This window comes from Notothenia coriiceps, unplaced genomic scaffold (assembly GCF_000735185.1).
Source record: "Notothenia coriiceps isolate Sejong01 unplaced genomic scaffold, NC01 NC01_scaffold00009695, whole genome shotgun sequence".
Lineage (NCBI taxonomy): Eukaryota > Metazoa > Chordata > Actinopteri > Perciformes > Nototheniidae > Notothenia > Notothenia coriiceps.
This window is the reverse complement of record NW_011342396.1, coordinates 246,483-252,685: the sequence shown is the minus strand read 5'-3', so window position 1 is coordinate 252,685 and position 6,203 is coordinate 246,483. Positions and strand designations below refer to the sequence as shown.

At 40.6% G+C, this 6,203-nt stretch overlaps 1 protein-coding gene and 1 pseudogene across 1 annotated transcript in view; both read left to right on the top strand.

Moving 5' to 3' along the window:
* Nucleotides 1-3,882, top strand: part of LOC104945551 (radical S-adenosyl methionine domain-containing protein 2-like) — a 5,898-nt pseudogene extending 2,016 nt beyond the window's left edge.
* A 989-nt stretch (nucleotides 3,883-4,871) lies between these two features.
* The window catches only part of rnf144aa (ring finger protein 144aa), a 49,442-nt gene continuing 48,110 nt past the window's right edge, over nucleotides 4,872-6,203 (top strand). Inside the window, exon 1 of the mRNA XM_010771222.1 lies at nucleotides 4,872-5,818. The gene's annotated coding sequence lies outside the window, so the exon portion shown is untranslated. The remainder of the gene's footprint in view (nucleotides 5,819-6,203) is intronic.

The following is a 6,203-nucleotide window of genomic DNA, read 5'->3' as shown; positions in this document are numbered from 1 at the left end:
ATAATTTTCGCATTAAAAAAACACATCTGATATACAATAGATGTACTTACTCAATATATTTTCACCTGATGAATGATACATATATCAAGTATCATAACTAACAAAGCTCGTGTAGTAGGTACCATTCGTAGGATTGTAGAAAGTACATTCATTGGCATATTATGAGCATCCTACAAATATCAGTGAGTACATAATCAATTTGAGTATATGATCAGAAGTCCTCGCGTCAAAGTAAGTGATCAGGTTCCTCTTTATTGCTAAAAAGCAGATTTTACCTATCCATGAAATGTCATCCTACTAAAATCCAATTCAACCTTTTCTAGAAACATGAGTAGAAATCTCAAAACTGTAGGACAAACAATACCGAGTTTGATGATGTTGAGAGTGGACTGGTGGATTTCTGGTCTTTACATTTTATTCATTTTGGCATAGGTACTAAACATAGTATGAAAATCTATTTGCATCTGACTATGGTGTGGTCTGTCTCACACAAACACCACAAGTGCTATACAGAGTCACCACACTAACCCACGCTGTCCTCTCCTCTGCAAATAGTATGTAACGACACTACCATTAACACAAACACGGGTCACGGTCTGTGTTAAAATCTCGCCAAAAGAACGCCTCTGTGGGGAGCGAACTGCTCGGAGTAGATCTGTCAAAAAAGTAAGCCCCCTTAAGGAGAGAATCCTTGATATTTGGAAGAAAATGAGCACATGGGAGACACATGACATTCGGTGGAGGCGAGGTTTGTCAAACAGTTTGCTTTGAGCTCCGCGTAAAACTTTTGCAGCGTCTGATGTGTCGCGTGCTGCAGACAAGGCAGAGAGTAACACTGGCCCATCGTTTCCTCTGAGAACACCCGGGGCACTTCTTCTCACTCGGTGCTTCTCTTGTGTTGAAAAGTAAAAGCGGGGTTCCATTCAGCTCCACTGAAAAACACAGCGAGAGGAGACCAGTGAGGAAGAAGAGACATTGTCCGCCGGTGCCATTTCTTAGCACCTGACGGCATTCGTCGGTATCTGGTTCTGTTCAAGGATATTAACTGCGGCCCGTAGGCATTGCATCATGGGCCGCTGAAGGGAACAGCGAAAGTTTAACTCGCCGCTAAACAGATTAAACGAAACTAATCCTTCACTTCTCCGGATGGGTATCAGATGCAAACTGCATTGTTGTTTGCCCGAGAAACGAAATCGCTTGGCTCTAAAGTGCATGTTTATGGATAAGTATGACACACCATAAGAAATAGCTTGCTGGCTTGTGTTAGAGTTCTAAGTGTTAAGTTTCTCTTTGACGGTCCAGTTATCTCTTAACAGCAGGTGTTTATTGACAGATTTCAGGAAGAACATAATAAGTCAACTTTGCTGACAAAATAATAAACAGAACAGAGCAGAGCAATCCATTATAAACCATGCGCATTCTCACCTTTTTTGGCCTCACCCACGTTTTATTATTATCTTTAATGGCATGCAATCTTACTGAAACCCATATTATTGTTATAGATGTTAAGCTCCAATAAAGTGTCTTATATCATTTCATTGTTGGCATCTGTATAATGACTATAATAATACATAATTTGGAGGTATTTTATCTTCACCTGCACTGTCACATTTGCTCAGTACGGCCTCGCTGCACGTGAGCTGCACCCAGGCTGAGTTCCGTTTTCGATGTTTGTAAACAAGAAACTTAACAGCTCAGCTGGACCGACTTCCCTTACCGCTATATAAAGCCCGTGCCCTGCGACCTCAAACATTTCGCACTGACAACAGTGATACGGCTGGTTTGAAGATGAAAACCTGCTTATTTTGATCATTCTCCAATGCGGCTGCTGCAGCTCTGCATCAGGCACACCTTGCACCAACATTTTTAACGAGGCCGTCTTTTCTAAAAGTTTTTAAACTGACGACACTCGGAGTCCGCGCATCCCGTCGACATCCTCTGTCTCACAACTTGACAAAGAAGAGAACCAAAAAGCAAAGACAAAAATGCGACGGATCCAAACCAAGTGTAAATTATCACTTTACAAGGACAGTGTAACTACAAATGTGGATTTTGTTTCCACAGCTGCCAAAAACATCCTTTCGTTCTGCCCTCTGGATGAAGCCAAAAGGCGGGCTCACACTCTGAAGGAATCAGGTAGGCTGATTTTTAAATATTCAATCTATTCTGTTTGTGTGGTGTAAGACATGTTGTTTACAGTTTAAAACTAAATTGCTTCTTTAATTAGGCATGGAAAAGATTCAACTTCTCTGGAGGAGAGCCATTCCTGCACAATAAAGGAGATTTTCTGGGGGAATTAGTTCAGTACTGCAAACAGGACCTCCAGCTCCCAAGTGTCAGCATCGTCAGCAATGGAAAGCATGATCAAAGAAAAATGGTTCCAGAAATATGGTAAGGCTCCAAATTAGCTTCAACTTTGTAGGACAAATGCATCCTTCTTCTTTTATTACCATATTGATAGAGGGATATTTTTAGTTTGGCACAAATGCAAATTTTAAGCATTTTATGCATAAAAATGATGCTCTGTGTCCCACAGGTGAAGATCTGGACATCCTGGCCGTCTCCTGTGACAGCTTTGATGAAGCAACAAACCAGCTAATTGGCAGAACTCAGGGCAGAAAAAGCCACATTGACAACCTTCACAAGATTCGAAACTGGTGCCAGCAGTACAAAGTGGCATTCAAAATCAACTCCGTCATCAACACCTTCAACATAGATGAAGACATGACGGAGAACATCCTCCAGCTCAACCCAGTCCGCTGGAAGGTAATGACAGAAAGGGAGAGTGTGTAGTATGTTTGCTTAAATTACATTGTGACACATTAACAGTACTCACGCTGTCTGTTTTTCCTGCAATCAGGTGTTCCAGTGTCTGCTTATCGACGGGGAAAATGCAGGAGATGAAGCCTTGAGAGAGGCAGAGAGGTTTGTCATCAGCGAGGAGATGTTCCAGGAGTTTCTGGATAGACACAGCAGCGTCTCCTGCCTTGTTCCTGAGTCCAATGAGAAGGTATGAGATGAGATCATTATAAGTATGTGAACATATATTCATCTAAATAAGTTTACATGCCAAAACGTATTCACTAAATTTTTGGATAGGCATTGTGACCTTTGACACTTTGTCATATAAATCAGTAAATCAATTTTTGTATTCGCAAATGTTGTGTTATACAACCAAGTTAAATGTCAGCCATGTTCATTGGTGCACTGCCTGATGAAGCTGGAAAATGACTAGGACTAATATTGAGACTGTAACCATGTCAACAGTGTTATTAGCATGTGTTACCATGTCAAAAATAGATGCCAGGTCCAAGACAAACACAAATTAAAACGTGTGCTTTTCTTTGTCTTTACAGATGAGGAATTCCTACTTAATCCTCGATGAATATGTAAGTATTTTGTGATACTTATGGAGTAAAGCCTCCCTGTTGCCTTAAGTGTTTTATACATAACTTACCACATCCAATGAGTGTTTAAATGTGTAACCAATTGACTTTTTATCAAATTTCAGATGCGTTTCCTGGACTGTCGAGAGGGAAGGAAGGACCCGTCCAAGTCCATCCTGGATGTGGGTGTGAAGGAAGCCATTTGTTTTAGTGGCTTTGATGAAAAGATGTTTAAAGAGAGAGGAGGGAAATATGTGTGGAGCAAAGCCGACATGAAGCTGGAGTGGTGAAAACACTGCAACTCGAATTCGATTGCACAGACGATATTTATAATGTGTGTGTGTGTGTGTGTGTGTGTGTGTGTGTGTGTGTGTGTGTGTGTGTGTGTGTGTGTGTGTGTGTGTGTGTGTGTGTGTGTGTGTGTGTGTGTGTGTATTGTTATTTCTGTTTCTTACTTACATCACTGCTTTTGTTTTTGGAAAAAAAAAGTGTTATATTAAATAAAAGTTAATATGATTGCACATGGTTGTTTTATATATGTATATATAGATATATATAATGTTGCACTGTAGATAATTTTGTTGTAAAAATTACAAAATAAAAGGATTTTATCCAATGTTTTGTTGCAATTTATTTGGGTCAGCATGTGATCTCATAAAAAAGTAACTTTGTAGCCAACCCTGTAACTCACCTGATGGGACGGTGCCATTTTACGAAGGCTGAGCTCTTATGGAGTCGTAGGTTTGAATGCAACCTGCAGCCCTTTTCTACCTGTCAGACCCCTCTCTTCCCCTTTTCAGTATATCTGTCCTATCCCTGTATAACAGGCAAAAAATTACTTATTTTCAATATTATTTCAGTATAAAGGCATTAGATAAACAACAAAATGCTGATGTTAAAATAATATGACTTTTGGTTAAACAACTTCAATGTAACTTCATGTTGCACATGATGTCTGTCCTGACTTTTTATACCACTAACGTAGAACGAAACACCAGTCGCATTAGCTCTATGAATGGCATGTGAGTTCTTGTAAAGGGATTAATAATATGTTGTTATCTATAAATATAGACGAATGTTGTCTAAAATAAAATGTTCCTGTGAGATTAGACTTTAAATTTCACAAGAGTTTCACTCTAGTCGTGCAACTGAGAGCCTATGTACGTCATTGTATAGTGAATGAAATGAAACTCAACTGGACCTAATTTTGCATGAGGACTATCTCCAGACTCAAGGGCACATGGAGTTCAAGATAACATGATCAGAATCTGGTTTATTGGCAAGTAGGTAATAACCTATGGTAATAACGCACTAGGAATTCATTTTTGAAATACAAGTACACAAAACAAAAATAAGAGAAAATCAAATTAATTAAATAAAAAATAAAGTGTTGCAAAAACAAAGACGTTTAAAAATAGAAAAGGAGAAGAATTTGCATTCTATAAAAATATGTACCGTTTACCTTAAATGAAATAGCTTTGCAGCTTTATTTATTTGTATTTGTTTGTGTAAAAATTGTCCAAGGAACTTGCAAAGGTTCATAACAAGAATAATAAAGGTTACACTGTTTCACATTCAAATTCACCCAAAATACATTGTTTCAATAAACGTTTTTAGTTTGGTGGTTTTTAGTTTGTGAAGCTCACATTAAAAAATGAAACCAACAACTATATTCCAATCACCTGAATTGCATTAGTGTTGTATTGTTTATCTAGAAAAATAAATATCTGCAAACGTCACTGTTTACATGGATTCCACCACTAGAGGGAAGTATGGAAATGTGTTCATTTGAAACCGACCGATGACGGTGTTCGGGCAGCAGAGGGCGCTGTCGCTCATGTCTAGCTGGTCGGTACTGCTGAGCTCTCCGGTAAGCGGCAGCAGAGGGGAAGCCTCTCACGAACAAATGGCGTCCCTCCAGTGCGGAGCAGCTGATTTCCAACCGAGCACGGCAGCACGGACGGTGGGGAGGTAAACACACCGCCCCCGGATTTCTCTGCAACAAGATAGCCGCTTGCCCATTGCAGAATTCGTGTAGCAGAGCCGGCTGGACGTTGCGTTCTTCAGTAATCGAGATTAGACCGGTGTACAAACAACCCTGGTGTCAAGCAAAACAGATAGGCGAGTGTCAGCTGCAGCTTTAGCTTCCCCTCCGGTTTGCTTATTTATCTTTTCAGCCGATGGTTGTTGGTGTGAGCGTTTCACCAGGGCCTGGTCTCAGCCGCTGTAGGCGACAGTAGCAGGTCAAATGTTTCCACCCCGACGTTGGAGGGACACATAATGGACATGGGCATCACCCCTTCATATATATCCTCCACCGCCTCCTCTGCCTAACTGGTTGGTCGCTTCTTCCTTAATCCAGTTTAGGATATCAAATTCCAACCTTGTTGCTGAGGGTACACCATCGAGACGGCGTTATCTCAGAAAGCCAGGTAAGGTGTCCTGCTTTTATTCAATATACCGTTACACAGGTAGGTGCTGTAGCAGCCTGTGGTCTGGCTTCATTATAAACTGCTGGGTCGTTTCATTATTGTTCATCGACATTTCGTTTTTCACACCAATTTATGCTGTACTAATTTGGGGTATAGCCAACATACTGTAACGCTGTGAGTGTGCACCCTTTGTTGGTATATTTTGGAGTAAACCGATGTGGTGAAAAGATGACGAAGCACTGGCTGCAGGTAGATGCTTCTTAATGGTGTGTGTGTGTGTGTGTGTGTGTGTGTGTGTGTGTGTGTGTGTGTGTGTGTGTGTGTGTGTGTGTGTGTGTGTGTGTGTTGTTGATCAGAGTTGCAGTAGTTGTTGTTCTCCACAGCC